Here is a 21,674-nt window from a genome sequence, read left to right as displayed (position 1 = left end):
AGGGAGAGATAGAAAAAAGATATAGTGGTAATAATAAGAGATATAGAAAAGACACAATTAAATGATATAAAAAGAGACATGGAGCCTAGAAAGAAATAGTTCGTGGACATAAAGAGAAACAGACAGATCCAGACAAGGTGACGCAAACACGGAAATAAGAAAAAGAAATAGACAAACAGAGACAAAGACACAATAAGTGACAAAGACAAAGATATAAGGACATGGACACATAGAAACATAATGATAAGGTGAAAGAGAGAGGGAAAGATATTTGATAAAGAAACATATGGGAGAATAGAAAGAGATGGGAAAAGAGACAAGTGCAAAAAGAGGGAGAGTTTGAATACCAAACAAGAGAGAGGGGGGTGGGCAGAAGTTAGCAGGAGGGTGGGTCAAGGAACAGCTGTAGGGAAAGATTTCAGTAAACATGGTAAAGATTAAAACTTCTACCATTAAAATGGAAAGTTGAGAAACAAACAATGCAACCAATTACTAGTAAATGGCACAGGAGTACAAAAATGGCGGTGGACGAGTTTTGGATTTTTTTGTTTTCTTTTGTCGAACTGCATTTAGCACTTCCTTTTCAAGGAAATCAAAAGCAGCGGTAGAAGCCAAGATTCCCCATAAGTTCTTTATGATTGAATCAGAATAAGAGAAGGAAAGTTAGAGAAAGATATAGACACAAAGTTAAAGGGACAGAGACAAAAACAGAAACTCAGAAAGAGATAGGAAATAGAGAGTGAGATATGACCGATGTGAGCTATTATGTGGTCAATTTGGCGCGCTCCACTTTCTCAGCAGACGTTATAGCTCGTAACATGCTGTCTAGGACACGACAGGAAGAATGGGGGAGGATCGCTTCTTGGATATTCACAAACCAAAGGAACGCTGCCCTCCTTACAGTCATTTGCGAGATAGTGTCAAACTTACGACAATTAGGTCACCTTAGATTTGATACCACTTGAAATGAAATTGCTCGTGCATGCTTAATTCTGTTGGGTTATGAAAAACACATTATGCTTGATTAAGATAGATGAGATGCAGTTATATGTTGTGACTATAGGAGCATGGACAACGACCTATACTATAGGGAACTTGAGCAGCAATCGTATGTGTTTACCTGTGCCAGGTTAAAAGAGACAGAGATCCCGAGATTTTTTTTTTTTTTTTTTTTTTTTTTGCCGATAGCATGGTTCTATGACGCTGTTTTGGCGTGTTGTATATCATAGCTCATGACAGTTGATGTTTTATTATCCAGCAGTATTGTATAATTTGTTGTGACTTTGATATTTCATTACTTTCATCTAAATAACAATATTTTTATGACGGCAATATTCATCCGTTGCTTCATTTCCTCAGTTACAAGTACGGATTTGGGGTTTATAAGAAAAACCAATCGAAGTGTACACATGAATACACGCATCAAAAGATTGAAGGCCTAGGACACATGTTTATTTTTGTGAACACAGAGTGAAAATAAATTCAAATCAATCAATCAATGTTATATGCAAAAATACATCAGTAGAACAAACCTGTATGCATCAGCACACTCCATTAAGGAATGGTTTTCCCGTCACCTGATGCGGAAATGCATTATTGGTTATAGCAATAAATTCTTTCACTTATACTTGGACAGTAGCGACTTTCAGAATACTTTTCAAAAAGTGCATAAGTGCGTTTTGCTGTTGGTGATGTTCTTTTCCTTTTTATTCTTCTTCCTTTCTATCATTCACTCGTCAATTTCAAAGTCGATCCCCTCGACTTCAGTAACTACAAAAATTTCTTCGCATACTTTTCTTGCCAATCTCCTTTACTATAAATTCCATCTTACTTTTTAATATGCTGCTGAGTTTGTTCGAGTTCTTGATTTTCAGATTTTGAAACTTGTCTGTGTATTATACCATAACCACGCTTAATCAAGCGTCTGTGTATGTGTATGTATCCGAGGATGCATGTGTGTGTGGGTGTGTGTGTGTGTGTGTGTGTGTGCGTGTGTGTGTGTGTGTGTGTGTGTGTATGTGTTGTAATGTTGTGTGTGTAATGCGTTGGCTTGAATCTCTTAAAGGTCCCGTAAAACACACACACACACATAGACAGAAGTAAAGAGAAGTACATAATGATTACCGGCTAGAGTTGTATTGCCTTCGTGCTCTAATTGTCTGCCGTATCTTCCACTCGCACTGATTCATCCTCTCCCAGCGCCATCTTAGAAGTCCCCGGAGAAACTTGTACCGATGTATTGGGGCCTCCATTTGTTCCTTGATGGCGATTGTCATTTTGAATTAGATGTGATTAGGAGCAGTGGGCACTTTAAAGGTGATCTTGAGGTGGTGACGTGATAGTGTACCAATTTCATCATACCTCATTCCACCCCCCCCCCCTTAAAAAAAGTACAAGCTTGCTCTCTACTCTTTGGGTTTATTGTAGGTTTGTTTGTGAGTACGTGTGTGTCCGTTGGTCTGTGTGTGTAGCTACTAACTTTTATTAGCTGAAAACAATGTGTCTGTCACATGGGCGGACTTAAATAATACTCAATCACACTCGTGCCATTCACTTTAATGTACAATTTAATAAACCATTTGTAGAATATTTACAAGACTGAAATCAAGGAGTTGTGACCAACATAAAATGCAAAATCAAAATTCTGAGTGAGATAAATTAAATTACAATACTCTTATATTCGACAACCATGTGAACGGGACCCTGTCTTGGTCCGGTTCCACCTGTACTTTTGGCTTGACACTTCTTCAGAATAATTATAACAGCTTCACTATTAATTCGTTATCCCTGACAATACACTATCTGCTATCAAGCGCAACACTATATGGTTCACACCACCGTAGTGCTGATCCTGAGATGACCAGCCTGCACGCACGACGGTTTACCGCGGTTATAACACTTGCCTTCAATTACACTGCTTCCGTTTACATCCGGGTTCTGTGTTAACCCGCAACTATCATGGAGTGTATAAATACCAACATTCGAATTATGTGCACATCATATTCATCCTTTTACCAATTTAACATGACCTTCACCTCTCTACTTCGGCGACACTTCCTCGTCATAACCAATCATATCAACAGGGTGTCATGCACCCGCCAGGTTCATCGCTCACCTGCGTTGTCCACAGAGTCACCTTAATTGTCAAACTATTCGCTTCCAGAACATAACTGATTCGTGGGTGGAGCGTCCTTGTATGCGAGGTTGCTGTTCCAGCTCCAAAGTCTCGCGAGGGACCCGCGTTCCGTATTCATTGGCGTCAAAAGTTCTCCTTAGCGAGGGGCGGGCACAGTCGCTCCGCTGCGAATGCGTCGGCCTGGGAGTAGATTCGACCTCGGCCTCGGCGCCATCAATGACCGGTGTAATATAACCAAAATGCCTCTTCTTCTTGGCTACTGGAAGGCTGCAAAGGCTGTTGGAATACGCCTTCTGGCAGCAAACAAAATCTGAACTCAAATCAGCCAGTATACAGGCTGACGGTAAGGTGGACGGACGGCTCCTGGCCGCAAACGAAATTGGGCTTAGACACAAAATTATCTTGCAAACTGGCGCCTGGGTGTGGCAGGTTGGTTTTCTGCCATCACGGAGCTAACTCAGTGTTCTCTCGGTGAAATCAAAATGGTGTCTGCCCCGAAAAAATCCAACTCTGCTGTTAAATTGCTACTCGACTACGACACCCCTTTTCGAGGCATTTGGAATATTTGATACAACTAAAAGGGCTTGAACGAAAACACCTCTACAGCACTCTCCCGGAACTGGAGCTATTTCCTGTCTTTTCTTTCTACATTAATTGACATGCAAAAATAAATGAACTCCTCTCGGTCATCGATGGCGCGACTTGTAAAACATTCACACCTGTCCTAGCACTTTCTCTCTCTCACTCTCGCTTTCTCTCTCGCTCACTCACTCGCACTTTTTGTCTCGTTATCCCTACCCGTAAACATGTTTGTCTAGTTGAATGACCGATAGGTGTTGTACATGAAACAACCTGGAAATGCATTTTCAATGTGACATTTCACTCCCCCTTTCGAAAAATGCATTTCATAATTAAAAGAAATTACTTATAACACTATCTTTCTCCCTACAGCCGGCTTAGTAGGTCTGCGCCAACATTCTCGCTGCCGCGGATAGCTTCCACCCGGAATCTGTAGGGTTGCAAAGCCAGAATCCAACGCATTAGCCTCCCATTTGCAGGGCTAGCCTTGTTCATGTACACTAGTGGGTGGTGGTCGGTTTCTAGCACAAATTGTCTGCCGTACAAGTATGGTTCGAACTTCTTTACTGCCCAAACTACAGTTAAGCACTCACGTTCTATGGTTGAGTATGCTTGTTCTCGTCGAAGCAGTTTTCGGCTCGCGTAGGAGACTGGAAATCGTTCGTCTTGGTGTGTTTGGAGGAGGACTGCTCCTAGTCCAACGTTGGAGGCGTCTGTCCTGAGGATGAAGTCCTGTGACCAATCTGGCAAATGAAGGATAGGGGGGTTAGAAAGTTTTTCCTTCAGTGTTGTGAAGGCCTGCTCTTGGCTCGTTTCCCATTTTACCTTGTTTGGTTCAGCATTTCTGGTCCTGTCTGTGAGTGGTGCGGCGACGGCGGCGTAGTTCGGAATGAACTTCCGGTAGTAGTTCGCCATACCTAGGAAGGATCTGAGCTCTCGTTTGGTCTGAGGCTGACTTACCTCTTGGATGGCTTTGAGTTTTTCAGGGCGGGATCTTACCTGTCCGTGTTCGATCACATGTCCTAGGAATTCGACGCTTGTCTGTCCGATGAAGCACTTACTTGGTCTAGCAGTGAGCTTTGCGGCTCGTAGTCGTCTGAAGAGTTCTGTGAGTGTACGTAGGTGTTCTTCCCACGTGGTCGAATAGATGAGGATGTCGTCGATGTAGTTCACCGTTCCTCCGAGTCGGTCTAGCAGTCTCCTCATCAGTCGACTGAAGGAGGCGGGAGCGTTCACTAAGCCGAAGGGCATCATTGTGAACTGAAAGAGACCATCGGGGGTAAGAAAAGCGGTTAGTGGTTTGGATTCGGCAGCCATGGGTACCTGCCAGTATCCTTTGCTGAGATCTATTTTGGTGAAGAACTTTGCATGGGCGACTTTTGTGAAGAGTTCATCTTGATCTGGTATGGGTTCAGCATCAAATACAGTCACTTTATTGAGTTTTCTGAAGTCTACACAAAACCGGTTGCTGCCATCGGGCTTTTTAACCAGTACTATGGGGGAGGCAATGGGGCTTTCTGATGGCTCAATTACTCCGAGCGATAGCATGGTTTTTACCTCTTCTCTGACTGTGTCTCTAAGAGAGTGGGGAATGGGATATGGTTTACTCTTCAGGTGTTCATTTCCTTTGAGTTTGATGTGGTGTTCGCCTAACGTGGTTCGACCGGGAAGATCAGACAGGACGTCTTTGTACTCGTTGAGGAGTTCGTTGACCTGTTCTTTCTGTGGGGAGGAAAGGGCTGAGTTAATTGAGACATCGTCGAGTGACTCTTTCGCCTGAAATGGGAAAGGCTGTAGGAGAGATGTGTTAGTTAGTGGTTGCTGCGTTTCTTCCTCGTCATCATTTTGCTCTTCGCATTCGATCACGGCGGTACAAGCAGCTTCGGCATCTGAAATAGAGGGAACATCATTTCTAGCGTGATACTTTTTCAGAAGATTGATGTGGAACACCTTTGGTTTCCCGTTGAGGTCGATCCTGTAGTCCATGGAGCTGATTTTGGAGATCACGTCAAAGGGGCCCTTCCATTGTAGAAGGAGCTTATTCCTGTCAGTTGGTAGGAGTAGGAGTACCTTGTCTCCGACTTGTAGCTCCCTGTGTTTTGCCTTCTGATTGTAGTATTTTGCATACCTGTTTGCTGATTTCTGAAGTTGAGTGTGGGCGTTGCGGCATGTCTCGTCGATCCTGTTTCGGAGATCAAGTACATAGTGGTAAGTAGACTTGGTCTCACCTGTTTCGGCTTCTCCTGTCCAGAGTTCTCTCAGGATGTCGAGGGGTCCGCGTACCTTCCGGCCGTAAAGAAGCTCGAACGGGGAGAACCCCATGCTCTCTTGTGGTGCTTCTCTCACTGCAAATAGAAGGGGAGTAATGTACCTGTCCCAGTCTTTTGGGTTTTCAGCGCACATACGTTTCAACATTTGTTTTAGAGTGCCATTGAAGCGCTCAACTAGTCCATTCGCGGCAGGGTGATATGGGGATGTAGTGAAGTGTTTGATGGAGAGTAATTTGCTTACCTCTTTCATGAGATCAGATGTGAACTGAGTCCCTTGATCGGTCAGCATTTCCTTGGGGATTCCGACTCTGGTGAAGATGCTCACTAGGGCTTCTGCAACTCTTTCTGTCTCGATGCTTGGGAGTGGGATTGCCTCGGGGTACCTAGTAGCAACATCAATAACGGTAAGTATGTACCTATTTTTCTGGTCAGTCATTGGGTGTATTGGTCCAACTATGTCTACAGCAATGCGTTCGAAGGGGACTTCGATGAGCGGCATTTTTCCGAGTGGGACCTTGGTTACACGACCTTTTGATAGTGTACGTTGGCAGACGTCACACGATCTACAGTACCTGGTAATGTCAGAGTTCATACCGGGCCAAAAGAAATTGGTAAGTATCTTTTCTGTTGTCTTTTTGGTACCTTGATGCCCTCCGAGTATATTTTCATGGGCTGTTTGCATAACCTGTTTGCGGTATTGTTTTGGTACTACCACTTGTGTGATTGTTGTGTCGGGGTCCATTTGGGGAGAGTGGAATGAGCGATACAGCATTCCGTCTTTGTAAAAGAAGGAAGAGAGACCGTTATTGCGACTTACCTTCTCTGAACGAGTATCGGCGAGTTCTCGCAGGCGGTGTAATGTTTCATCCTTCTGTTGTGCCTCTTTGAGAGCTGTTGGAGTCACGATATCTTCCATTGGGTGTGGGGTTCTGAGAGGACGAAATGGCTTACCGTCTCGTTGAGCCTGGGCTCTCGTCTGCACTGCGCCGACAGGCATTGGTGTAGCCGTCCAGTCAGGATCTGGGTTGTCTGGTTCTCTTACTCCGGGTAGGTTACCTAAAATCAGGTCATAGAGTGGAGTTTTCATGCACAATGCGTTAACTTTTCCTACGTAGAAGGGAGTGTCAACATCTATTCTAGCGACGGGGAGAGTTTTCACTGTGCCGTCAATCAGCACGCAAGTACTTTCTTCACCTGTCATTTGGGTTGGCTGGACAAGATCTTGTTTAATGACAGCTCCGCTGCAGCCGCTGTCTCTGAGAACAGAAATTTGATTGTTATTGACTAGTCCGTTAGTAACTGGCATTTGTCTGACCACATGTTCTTTGGTGCATGCTGCACTCATCAACGGCAAGGAGTGTCCACATTTGAATTGGATATGGTCTGTGGTGGATTCTAGCTTGGGGGCATTGAGTGGCATCCGAACCATCATACAAGAAGCCTCAATTTTGACCTTTGTGTTAGTGCAAGCTGGACATTGACAGGGAGTATGTGGATTTGGTTCTACCTGATCGGGTTCCAATGAAGCCAGGTTGTGTTCCGAGATAGGGGGGTTTCCTTGCTCTGGATCCTGGGCGAGGACTAGACCTGCCGATTTCATGGGGGAGAAAGGACAATAGTTAGCAATGTGACCTGGTTTGTGGCATATGAAACACGTTCTGCCTCTGTTTCCCTGTTTTGTACAATCACGGGCAAGGTGACCGTGTTGGTGGCAGTTGTAACATTTGGGTTGAGATGGGGGCCTATTTCCTGAAATGTTATTTGGAGGGATTTTACCTTCAGGTCTGGAGTTGCTCCGTGGCATCTGTCCCACGTGTGTCTGGATGTTCCTTTGTGCCGGTGGGGGTGGTTTGAAGGTGCCTCCTCTGGCGTCTAAGTACTGCTCAGCTAGTTTCACCACGTCCTTCGAAGTCTCGGGCTGCCGTTCCTTCAGGAAGATGGCCAGCTCTCGATGACACCCACTGATGAGCTGCTCCCGGAGGAGTAGATCTGCCAGCTCCTCGAAGGTGTGCTCTATACCAGAGAGGCTTACCCACCTGTTCAAGTAGTTCTCTAGTCGGTTTGCATACTGGGATGCCGTTTCTCCTGTTGTCGGTTTGCCTGAAAAAAACTTGGAGCGAAATCCTTCTGCAGTGAGCTGAAAGGATTTCAAGAGTGCATGTTTCAAAGTGTCATAATCATTGGATTCCGCACTTGACAATCTAGAGTGGACATCAAGAGCCTTACCTGTAAGCAGTGTGCTTAAGTTGAGTGCCCAGTCTGTAGTTGGCCAGTTTTGATTTTTGGCATATCGTTCGAACCGCTGTAGATAGGCATCTATGTTATCTTTGTCTTCCTGAAATAGAGGCAATTTTGGAGATCGAGCTTTGCACCCATTAGAACTTGATTCGCTTTTGGTTTGCTTTCACGCGCTATCGCCAATTGTAGCTCGGCTGTTTCTCTTTCCTGTCGCCTTAACTCTAACATGTCCGCTCTTTCCTCTCTGAGTCTCTTTTGCTCGTCTGTAACAAACTGCCTAAGCTCCTCTCCACTGAATCCGAACTTTTCTCCAATTTCAGTTAACTTAGCTAGCTCCATTCTGAATTACCTGAGCACTTATAATACAAAAATGTATTCAGATCAGTTCAGATCATGTACACAATGAATATACAACGGTGCACCTATAGATAGTACATACATAGATACATACATAGATAGTACATACATACAAATGTAGAGGAAACAAAAAAAATCACAAGTTTTCCTCAACCTTTTTCTTTACTCTGTTTTCTCCGTTTATATACCCATGTGACTTCGAATGGCACGAGTTATACTCCCGGACGTGCCCCCAGAAAATGTCACATGGGCGGACTTAAATAATACTCAATCACACTCGTGCCATTCACTTTAATGTACAATTTAATAAACCATTTGTAGAATATTTACAAGACTGAAATCAAGGAGTTGTGACCAACATAAAATGCAAAATCAAAATTCTGAGTGAGATAAATTAAATTACAATACTCTTATATTCGACAACCATGTGAACGGGACCCTGTCTTGGTCCGGTTCCACCTGTACTTTTGGCTTGACACTTCTTCAGAATAATTATAACAGCTTCACTATTAATTCGTTATCCCTGACAATACACTATCTGCTATCAAGCGCAACACTATATGGTTCACACCACCGTAGTGCTGATCCTGAGATGACCAGCCTGCACGCACGACGGTTTACCGCGGTTATAACACTTGCCTTCAATTACACTGCTTCCGTTTACATCCGGGTTCTGTGTTAACCCGCAACTATCATGGAGTGTATAAATACCAACATTCGAATTATGTGCACATCATATTCATCCTTTTACCAATTTAACATGACCTTCACCTCTCTACTTCGGCGACACTTCCTCGTCATAACCAATCATATCAACAGGGTGTCATGCACCCGCCAGGTTCATCGCTCACCTGCGTTGTCCACAGAGTCACCTTAATTGTCAAACTATTCGCTTCCAGAACATAACTGATTCGTGGGTGGAGCGTCCTTGTATGCGAGGTTGCTGTTCCAGCTCCAAAGTCTCGCGAGGGACCCGCGTTCCGTATTCATTGGCGTCAAAAGTTCTCCCTAGCGAGGGGCGGGCACAGTCGCTCCGCTGCGAATGCGTCGGCCTGGGAGTAGATTCGACCTCGGCCTCGGCGCCATCAATGACCGGTGTAATATAACCAAAATGCCTCTTCTTCTTGGCTACTGGAAGGCTGCAAAGGCTGTTGGAATACGCCTTCTGGCAGCAAACAAAATCTGAACTCAAATCAGCCAGTATACAGGCTGACGGTAAGGTGGACGGACGGCTCCTGGCCGCAAACGAAATTGGGCTTAGACACAAAATTATCTTGCAAACTGGCGCCTGGGTGTGGCAGGTTGGTTTTCTGCCATCACGGAGCTAACTCAGTGTTCTCTCGGTGAAATCAAAATGGTGTCTGCCCCGAAAAAATCCAACTCTGCTGTTAAATTGCTACTCGACTACGACACCCCTTTTCGAGGCATTTGGAATATTTGATACAACTAAAAGGGCTTGAACGAAAACACCTCTACAGCACTCTCCCGGAACTGGAGCTATTTCCTGTCTTTTCTTTCTACATTAATTGACATGCAAAAATAAATGAACTCCTCTCGGTCATCGATGGCGCGACTTGTAAAACATTCACACCTGTCCTAGCACTTTCTCTCTCTCACTCTCGCTTTCTCTCTCGCTCACTCACTCGCACTTTTTGTCTCGTTATCCCTACCCGTAAACATGTTTGTCTAGTTGAATGACCGATAGGTGTTGTACATGAAACAACCTGGAAATGCATTTTCAATGTGACAGTGTCACTGAAGTTTTATGCTCCATTGATTTCGACATGCGTCATGAATGCGAGCTGAGTGGTGTCTCTTCATCTTGAAGCAGCATGAATCGTCGAAGAGGTTGACGAGTCTTTGGCGGTCGGCATCACCGAAGTCGACGTCCACGGGTTCATGTTCCATGTCTGGCCCATTTAACGTAATGACCGGAAGCAGGGGCGGATCCAGGAATTCCGTAAAGGGGAGGCGCCTTTACAAAATTAAAGGGGGCGCACGCGCTCCACTGCCCATTTTTTTCTTTTTATTTCTTTTGTTAAAAATAATAATAAAGGGGGAGGGGCGCATGCCCGGTGCGCCCCCCTCTGGATCCGCTACTGGAAAGCCTCACTAAGGGACCGAGATTGAATCGTTTCTTTCATTCTAAATAAAACTCTTTTGTTACATTAGTATGATTCACTGTTTGAAGCTTGTTCAGAGTTAAAAAGTTTAGCTCAGTACAATAATACTTGCTTTGCAGGGGTGAGTTATCTACTTTTAAGGAAATCAAAACCGAAAGAGAAATGAGGACTGAGTGAAAGCAGCAACATTAGTAGAGCACATCAGTGAAAGTTTGAGGAAAATCGGACAATCGATGAAAACGTTATATGAACTGTAAAAGTTTTGGTATTGGAACCACTGGATAAGGAGACTACTTGAGTTTATGACATCATTTGTGGACAACAATATAAAGAAAATATAGAGAAAATTCAACATGCTTTCACTTTTCTAGCGTAATGAAAGAACACTTTACTAACTGCTTTCAGAAAGCAGGGGGAATAATTATTACCCTTCACATATCTCAGTATAAAGTTGATGGAATGAGTCATTTTACTGAAAAAACACACAATGAATTTTTGTGGAATTCTCGTTATATTTCCTTAATGTCGTTATGAACTCTTGCAGTCTCCTTATGTTATCTAGTCATTACAACACGGAAACTTTAAGAATTAATAATTTTTGCATTGATTTTCTCATACTCTCACTGATGTGTTCTACTAAAGTTGCTGATTTCACTCAATCCACATTGCTCTTTGGGTTTGGGTTTCCTTTAAGTCGCTTTTAGGATGGTTTGACTGACCATTTTTATATGTGGGAAGAACAATCTACATGCTGCTACCAAACAGGCCATGGGACGTGTGTGCGTGTGCGTTGATGTACCAATTAATTAGGCGTTCAAACTCCGATAATAATTGCGCTAATTCAGAGCGCCCAAGCTGGAGTAATTCAATCAAGTCCTCCAATGAATGACGTACTTCCTCTGTATAGCTCGCTGCAAGCTGGACCGAACTGATGGGACCGCCGTGAGTATCCGTACCAAACAATTTTTTTTACTTATAGACTATTACTTTACTTACAGACTATGAGCTTTCATGAAACCCTGGGTAATGCATCGATCTGCTTGGGTGCATTAGTGTCCTAACAATGATGGTAAGGGCGTGTAGTGTCCCTGCATAGAGTTCGAATGATTAGCCAACTCCTCTACCCTATCGCTGAATTGCTAACTGCACGGTTGTCTTTTTGGTCGATTAACCCTATCAGGTCTATATTAATCAAAGCCATGCACTGATCAGATATTTAGCCATTGTGTAATTTCAAACAAGAATCGTACCCGTCCATCCAGACGGTAATTCAATTAGGTCGTGCGGTCATATCTTTACTTCGGATCTTATACATTCGATGTACAGTTTTGATATATTATGCCAATTAATCAATCTTCACAAACCTTTTCCTGTCTTTTTTTTTAAATCAGAACCTTATGAAACCTTGTTTACTACAGTAGAGGACTAACTCTTACAACTTTTAACTTCCTATTTTGTTAGAACAATTTCATCAAAAATGGGAAGTATACATGTACTTCAAAGACACAAAAACCTCAAACTTCATTTGCCCACGCATTGCAGGCTTAAAGCGACTTCAAAAGTCCGTCCAGGCTTAAAAAGCTGACTTTGAACTAGCAGACTCCATGCTTCCTCTATACATGGCAACTTGATATCCATTCTCAGGTAATGCTTGCAACACTAATTGAAATGTTAGCAAGGAAGATAAAGTGAAAGTAAACTCAGACGATCAAGACTTCTGCGATAAGCTCGTTTCATCCTTTTCTTTTGTTTTCTTTTCTTTTTTACTACACCTGACCTTCACAAACCACAATAGAAACACCACAGAGGACAAACAGCAAGCAATAAACTTGAAGCATTCGCGTAGAGAGCGCCATGCTTCCGCCAGGGCCACAGGGTCGCGAACGCCACAGAACTGTCCTCAACCCTCTGCATATGCCACGTCAATGTACAATAATGATGCACAGGACAGAGTAGATCTCTGAGAACTGGATGCGCGAGTTTCACTTTGGAACTGTCTTAGGCTGTTTCCAAAGTTAAACGAGAGCATCCAATTCTCACCGATCCACGAAACAGGCCTGTGCATCATTCGTTTTATAAAATGGGCCCCGTAAATTCATGAAATTCAATCCTTTTTCCCCATCATGCTTCCGGTACACCTACAACACTGTACAAGACTTTAGCCATGCATTCAGATTTTATCGGATTCATGGCTAGGTGTGGATCAGTAAATATCAATGGGTGGTAATTGACCAATCAGATAACAGAGATCCTAATGCCCATTAAAAAAAAACAATCTTATTTACAGGTGTTTTTGTAAAACTTGTGCACATCTGATTCACTGGCACACAAAGAGTTAAACAAAGAGTGAATATATCCAAATGCTGGATCTAAATCATAGCCCAGATCAACACGAAAAGCTAATCACCTATATATCTTTTACCACAGCCACAACAGCGGACCAGTCCTGAAAGATTCATCAAAATTTTTTCATAACCCTTTGAGTAATGTTGCTGACAGACAAAACAGAACAGACAGACAAACGAGAGCGGGCAAAAACATTCCTTCTTTCCTTCCTTCGATTATTGTGGAGGGGACAAAAGAATGCGGAACACACTTCACAGGATGGCTGGGATTGGTTAACTTGTCGGCATGACAACATAACGTCTCCATAAGCATCATTTCCTGCGGGCCTCTCTGGCGTTTCCCCGCTACATGAAAGATGGATCAGTATAGAAGATGGGGAATGTTCATCTACTTCTACATTAATGAGTCACATATCTCTTCGGTTGCTGTTGTTTTCTTATCAAAGTGATATTACTTCCCCCCATCCATCCCTTCCCCCCCCCCCCCCCCGATATCCTGCAATATATCGGTTGATGAAGGAGAGTGGTGACTGGATAATTTTGAGTGCTTTCGATGGGGTTGTTGAAATGAGAGAACCAGTGACTAGACTTTTAGCGCTCCAAGCACAATGTCATCACGTAATAACAAAGCAGCCATATGGTTTTTTTTTAATGATTTGCTTAACGATTTTGAATGATGTTCATTGTTCACGTTCCCTCTCATTCAAGCACTCAGTTCAGTTCAGTTCTTGTCAATTAGATTTAATCAAATGTTTATTTTATTTTCCAGCACAGCAACTTAGAATACAACATTGAATCATAATCATATGGTTAACACAAGGTTAGAATGTCTCAAACAAACATACAGCATACAGCATACATGCATACATACATACATACACACACATACACACACATACATACACACACACACACACATATACATACATACATACATGTATAAATACACACAACAACAGAAAGCATCCCTAAACAGCAAGTTTCAATGTGTTATTCCTGCGTGCACCTCTGAACGTTAAAGATAAGAAACGAAAATAAGAATTATATCAAAGACTCAAAATGATAGCAAAGACTTTGCGTCATTCCCAGAAAATAAGAAAATAGAAGTTTGCACAAAATAAGAAGATCTTCCTACTGTAAGATGGATATCGTGAGAACAGTCCATCTGGGTCGTAAAAATAAATAGAAGGGCTTCGATTGTGGGTGATGGATGGTTATGAGAATGGAATCATAGGAATAACCCCTTAAGCATTCGGCGAAGGGAGGAGCAGTGGAAAAAAAAATAAGGATGAAGGTTCGGCACATGATTCTTTCTCACCATTAACGCCTCTTCCATAGAACTAATGATGGATTGAGATCGTTACTCCAACGGAAGGGAGTGTATTTATTCGCGCGCACCTTAATCATTAGGCCTTCGTTCTTCTCTCTTGCCGGTCATGGCTACCGCTATTCAGGCTAATTTGATTACCCGGCATGCACCGCGCGGGTTCCCCCCCCCCCCCCCCCCTTCAAGTGCAATCGAACTGTGTGGATAACATCGATTCAAAATGGAGTAGTCCCACCGTTCGAGGTATTTTCTTTTTCATCTCTCTTGTTATACTGTCGGGTGATCTGAAACTCGTACTTCAGTTCCCTCTACACAGACAAGGATGATGCTATCTACTGGTCTTATCTCACTCAGCGACATATTTTTTTTTCTTTTTTGCTCGTGTGAGTCTGAAGCTATCATGGGTTCAATGTTGCTCGGTGTGACGATATGTCATTCAGTCATCAATTCTATCCCTTGTGAAGAACGGGGAGATCACTTTGATAAAGTGAACGCATCGAAATATCATCTCCTGTGAAGGTTTTATTTATAATTATGCATAATGAAACCCCACGATGTAGAAATAGTCTCCTCATATGGAATTTTCAAATGCGACGACGCTTATTGATTATGTAGGATTAAAATTTGCACTTTTAGTGTTCCATAGTGAAAGAGTTATTTTCACTTTGGTTAATTAAAAAAGGCGATAAATGCAGCTCAGTTTACGTCAGTTATTCTCACAACAAAATGATGTTTCTGACCGATAATTTAGCAGCTACAACGCCCTCAATTGTCGGTTGTTATGACGCGCGAGTATTGTGAGATGATTTATTTCCTTGCAAACATCAGACTTCAAATACTTATATTAGAGAAAGGTTAAGGGTTATTAGACCTTAGTCCAATTGTATAGGAGTATTGTGTGACAATGGAACCATTAGGCCTACCCATCTTGTACATCCATAGCCGATGTCACTGTTTAAAGAAAAAAATGAAAGATTTCCTTTCTATATAATGTATTTACTATTTCATACGCGTCCAATGCAATGAATCTTCTTCTGCTTTATTTGCTTCGGACTTTTCTCAGTCAAGTTGTTTGGAGTATTGTAATTCTTTAAACGTAAGTGGCATTTTCCTTGAAAATATCTCTAAAATAATAAAAAAGGAGAATATTCTTCTAATTGTCCAACAGAAAAAAAATGCTTATATGTGATTATATGACAATAGATACTACTACTACTACTACTACTACTAATTATAATAATGATAATAATAACAATAATAATACATATTAATATAATTAATATTAATGATGTATCATAATATTATAATCATATGTCATTATATCATTGTATGATACATAAACATAAAGATATCATATATTGTTATACAAATATTACATAATTGTGATGATCCCACAGATGATGATGTTAGTAATCTCCTCTGTACGTCCAAACCAATCAGAAATAGTCTTCTTTGCGGTCCTCTTTGCCAACCTCTTCTTCTCGCTTCGTGACGGATGCCACATCGCTGGCGAAGCGCTCCCGGGGGGTGTACGTGGCATTTCGGAGGTGCGAATGTTGTCTCCCAAAATAAAGGATTTGTCCGGTCGAGGCTCTGGCATTCTGTTCTGTTATATGTCTCGCGTCGTGCGAGTGTCCGTGATTTTGTTTGTCACGTGTATGTTTTTCTGTCTGTCTGTATGTCTATTATATTTATTCACGAACGTGTGTCTGCGTTTATGTATATGTGTGTGTGTCTTTAAATGTCTGTCTGGTCTATTTGTCTGTGGAAGAAGGAGGGTCTGTACCCTCGACTTTTTGTTTTGTATGTGTTACTTTATTTTTTGTTTAGAAGCTGACAGACAAGATGTATTGGGGGGAAATTTTTGGCATGCGGGGATAGATTTTGTCTGTTTGGAGAGGATGATGTGTAAAAGTCATCCCTCCCGGAGGAATGTACAGTGACGCAATGCACGGATTCTCAGGCGATGGTTTACTTGGAAACGGTTACAGACGCAAAAGGCGAGAGAAAACCGGGGATCATGTTTTTCATTCCTTGTTTTTCCATGCATGGTGTTGACTCTCCAAGAATGTCTAAAATAGTCTTATTAGTCTATCAATTACCAGCTAAAGTAGGAGAGAATATGAGGGATTCTGTATTGGACTAATACCAATATTGAAGTATGCATTAAGGCGATCTTTCTTGGAAAAAAAAAGAGACTTATATCACAGAGGGTACCCTTGCAGAGGCCATTGACTGGAGCAGAAGTAGCCACTTGCCGAAGCTGAAAGGTCTACCGCCCTGTACAGGAAAAAAGCGTCAAAACAGATTAGTCTTTGAGTTGTCTTCTTCGGATCCTCTAAACCCAACCCGCTCTATGTTTTGGGTTCTTTCAACCATAGACCTATACAGCCAACACGCACATTGACGTTATAATTATCATAATCGACTACTTATGCCTTCTTACGTCATTTGTCGCAAAGTAATCATCAGCTTAATATCCAGATGGACTGGTATTTTTTTCAGAAAATTCCCTGAAATTCATCCTGACAAAGTGGATACACTGTCAGTTACAATGTTGGAAAACTAGCAACTGACGATTCACGAATAATAAATGATACCTACACATACAAGCACAGCACGCATGCACACACTCTTACGTACATAAAACATACATACATACATACATACACATAGAGCAAGATTAAAAGCAAACATAATCATCAAGCACGTTTAAAATGACCCACTTGCAAAGGAGACAAAATCTTCAAGAAATGTACGCCCCCACTATGTCAATACCCCGTGAGACGTATAGTTTTCACCCTTCCCTTTTGTCTAGCTCTGTTTAATTTTGAATACTTCTCATTCAGCTGGTTCAGTTTACATTGGCAGACTGTAAACAGAGAAAAGCTTGCGGTCTTGTTAAACTTTCGACAGCTACAGCAAACGGCATCTCATAGTTGGTACAGCATCCCGTCCTGTTTTCCTGGTATTGTATAGATTTTTAAGGTACGTCAGAAACCCACCCTTTATCCTGTGGCCCAGAGTTCGTGCAGGTTCTAGTTTCCTTGTTTAATTATCTGAACTTGTTTCTACAGTATCATACATCATAGACTGACACATAGATGTATATTCTGCTAAGGAATAACTATGAGAGCGTGTGATGCAGTCAATAGACAAGACTTTTGATTTTCTAGTTCCACCAAGTGCTTTACATTGGACATGATGTCTTTACCTACAGTTTCCCCTCTCGACCCGGATAAAAAAAAAAAAAAAACGGTACTTGCAATGGTACGAGTACTTTGCAAACACTGCTGAAAAGAATAGTGTCTCACAGTGTGAAATTTCTTCACACTGTAAATTCTGGCGTTTTAACGTGAATACATCGTGAATCATCAATTCACAGTGTGAAATAAAACATTACTGTGTGAACTCTCTGTGAATAACCAGCACCACAGTGTGGAATCATCTTCACATTGTTAACTTTGAGCGTTTTCACATAATCGACTATGTAAATACATTGTGAACACACTGTGGAAAACTGTTTTTTTTTTGTTTTTGTTTCTGTTTTTCAGAAGGGTTAGGCTAAGGTAATGATTAATGACATTAAAAACAGGGCCCTATATCCCTACCAGGAGTGACATTATTGCATATATATATATTCAAAAACAACTCTTTGACGCGTTCTAACAGGACGCAAAACCTTCTAGCAGAACTACCAGGGATGACTTTCATTGACAAAACGTCGTATATCGCTCTAAATGCGAGTTTCATACCCAGCGGATCGATGCAAAGAAGGGAGTTCTGTAAACAGGTCGGCACCTAGTTCTGTAGTGTCTGTGTAATCTTTGGAATTTAGGTTTGAGGAATGAGGCAAAATTTGATATGAGATTTGAAAAGATGAGGGTATTCTGGGAACGTACGTGATGCTGTAAAACGTAGAGGCCTTGGTGGGTGAAACTGACCGTCTGTACATACATGTGTTCATTTTTCTACCGTGCATACACTGAGTATAATAGGTATGAGTTGTCGTAGGGTTCTTTGCGTAATTATTTTTATAACATACCAGCAACAGTTAGTTATAACATAGGTCCTGTCCATGACACTAGAAATCTTAGAAGCTACATAGTCCTCATAAATATAAGTTGGAGGACGTCCATTGGCCAAAGCGAATGAAAATAATAACCATGGAATTTTGTTGAGTTCAGTTTATCGCGTCATCCCTCTCTCATTTCTTCTCCTCCTATTGCCTCCTTTCAAAGTTCCTCCACTTCTCTTCTCTTCTCTTCTTTTCGCCATCTTCTCCCGTCTTTGAAGAAGGCAATCGCAACTTTTTCATTTCCTGGTTGCTTTGATTAACAAAGTTTGATCTGCATTGTTTCAAACAAACGTCATAACATAATGCTTTGAAATATAATGGAAAGGGACTGATACAATGCATTATCATACATAACTAAAGCAGCACAGACCTTATTATAATGCAGCACCTATTTCAATATCTTGAAAATGGGGGATTGATATAATTAAAAATTGACAGAAAATGCAAGAGGTCTCCCCTCTAAGCTATCATTCGGTTTTGACAGAAGTCTTGTTAATAAACAAAAATAATACTTTATGAGTGTCTTGTTAAAGAAACCAAAAATCAATGACAAAAGCAAGAGTGCACCCTTATCAAAGCCTTCAACCTTCAACATACCTACAATGGCTCATAAGAGACATTATGTATTCTACTAAATCAAGTGAGTACGAAGTCAGAGTAACGAAAGGTAGCAACGGAGGCGCGGACAATATTGTCAGAGGAGTGCAGCCATCAAACCGCTTACAGTCCTCTTGAACCTGTCCACTCGACTTCAAAGCGTATGGCATTCGCGTCATTATGACTTCATCTCCCCGACTGATGAATGATATAACCTAATGTAGCGTTCTAAATCATTGAGGGATAAACTGGTTAATGTCTGCCAACAATACTGTTGAAGCGTTTGATCTCAAAATTGAGTATACTCCATTCTTGATTATTTGAGATATTTGCGGCTAAAGCTGCCAAAAATCAAAGAAAATTATTTTTTGAAATGGAATGTTTTTTTTTTATTTTATCTTCAAGAACATTCTTGATTTTTTGAGAATTGTCGTTACCACTGGAAAGGTTTTATTTTGTTCTGTTTGATGATGGACTTACTTTGAAATGCTTAAAGGTGGCGCTCAGTCCATTTTATGATCGAACTCTTCAGTTTAATACATGGCACACTTATTTGCATGGAAAATATGAAAGATAACTTGAATCCACTTCACGCGTCATTTTTTTAAATACCTGTGCAAAGGCACATTTTAACAACTACAACATTTTAAAGGATGTAACAACGTTAGTGAATATTATGACATTTATATGAATTAAAGTAGAGTATAGTGCAATATAGCACAGTGGAATGCCGTTATAACAAGGTGCTCGGGAAGACGGTTTTCTTTCTTTACCTCGAAATTTCGTCATATCCGAACAGTTGCATAAAGTTATATACATGATAATTTGGGGAACTGAATTTATACTTTCGTTATAACCATGTTCGTTATAACGGAAGTGCACTGTAGTGTGATGATGAATGATGATGAGAAGGAGAATTCAAAATATATTGATCGTGATGATGATGATGATGATGGTGATGATGACGGCGATGATGATGGCGATGATGATGGCGATGATGGGGATGACTGATACAGTGAGATGCAGCACTTCGCGTAGGCACATTTTCAGGAAATCAGCCCCATACAACAGAGTTTTTAAAGCAGCACATGTTTGTATGAGTGAGAAACACCACCTTTATTGCTTGTCCAATTCTTGTATCACAAAAGAGAAGAACTTGAAACGAGAGATGGATCTTGATCAGAATTTTCCTCGCAAAGACACGTTCGGACCAATTTTCGACGTACCTGGATGAAAGAGGCGCCAACACAACATATTTCTCTCTATCCCTGGCCCCTCAACGTCCTTGGTGCCTCGATATAATGTATGTTCAACTGCATTACACTTGAATCTAGCCATGAAATTACATCGCCAGTGCCATTGTCTAATAACACCTGGCACTGTATGGGAGGCGAGATGCCACGGGGATGTTGATAAAGTGGTCGAAGTTAAAGGATGGGTGGGTGTGTTTGGTGCATGTTTAATTGTTTGTTTGTTTGCTTGCTTGCTTGCTTGCTTGCTTGCTTGCTTGCTTGCTTGCTTGCTTGTTTGTTTCCCTGAAAAACGTCAGAAACCAGCAAAAAGTGTGAGCTCGTTGTTACGATCAATATTGGACTATTGCATACCTCCTGATAACTGCTTCGAAAAACAACAACGCAACACAAAATAAATATTATACAACATAACTTTGACTGCATGATCTTGATGATACTTCCAATAATCAATTTCTTTTAGTAATGAGACTGTAAAATCGTAATTATTTATGATATATAAATTATACGGGAAGTAGCGGCAATTATAGTCATAGCTACGACTGCTTATAGTAACCATCGAAAGAAGTGGAGTGTCATATGACTTTCCACAAATGCATACCTTTTTTTCCTATAACAAAGAGGCTCTAAATGGTATCTAACAACATTAACCTTCAATCCACAACATTTAGTATTCCACGTTGCATGAGAAATGAGGCTCGTTATGTACTGTAGAATATTCAAAAGTTTTATCTGACTTTAAATACAGCCAAGATCCTCTTTCTTTTTCAGCATGTTTAGTCAAGGTACCTGAAGGAAATAAAAAGAATTGTGCTCAGGGTTTTTGATAATGCAGCATTACGCATAAAACACGATTACCAGAGACGTACTTTCATTTCTCTATCTATTTCTATCTATCTATATCTATTTCTACCTATCTCTCTCTCTCTCTCTCTCTGTATATACATATATATATATATATATGTATATATATATATATATATATATATATATATAGAGAGAGAGAGAGAGAGAGAGAGAGAGAGAGAGTGCGAGAAGGGGTCTCGACCATTTACAGCACCAATGTATATATATATATGCATATGTGTATATGTATATCTATATATTTATCTATCTATCTATCATCTATCTATATCCATCTATCTATCTCCCTCTCTCCTCCTTTAAAGGGATGGTACAGTATTGGTGGAGAAATGAATTGAGCTTTTAACTTTTTACGAGATACCAAGAAAACACTCATGGAATAGTACAGAGCATACCATTTTAAGAGGGATTCAAAGTTTATTTGATGAAAATCGGGTTTGGAATGACTGGAACATCCAAAAACAAAGTCAAACAAAGCGATCGTAATAAAATGTGGGTCCCACACTTTAT

The sequence above is a fragment of the Diadema antillarum genome, unplaced genomic scaffold, assembly GCF_040938485.1.
Source record: "Diadema antillarum isolate AM-2024a unplaced genomic scaffold, OU_Dant_1.0 seq00000318_RagTag, whole genome shotgun sequence".
NCBI lineage: Eukaryota > Metazoa > Echinodermata > Echinoidea > Diadematoida > Diadematidae > Diadema > Diadema antillarum.
The sequence above is the reverse complement of the archived record's forward strand: the minus strand, read 5'-3'. Positions refer to the sequence as shown.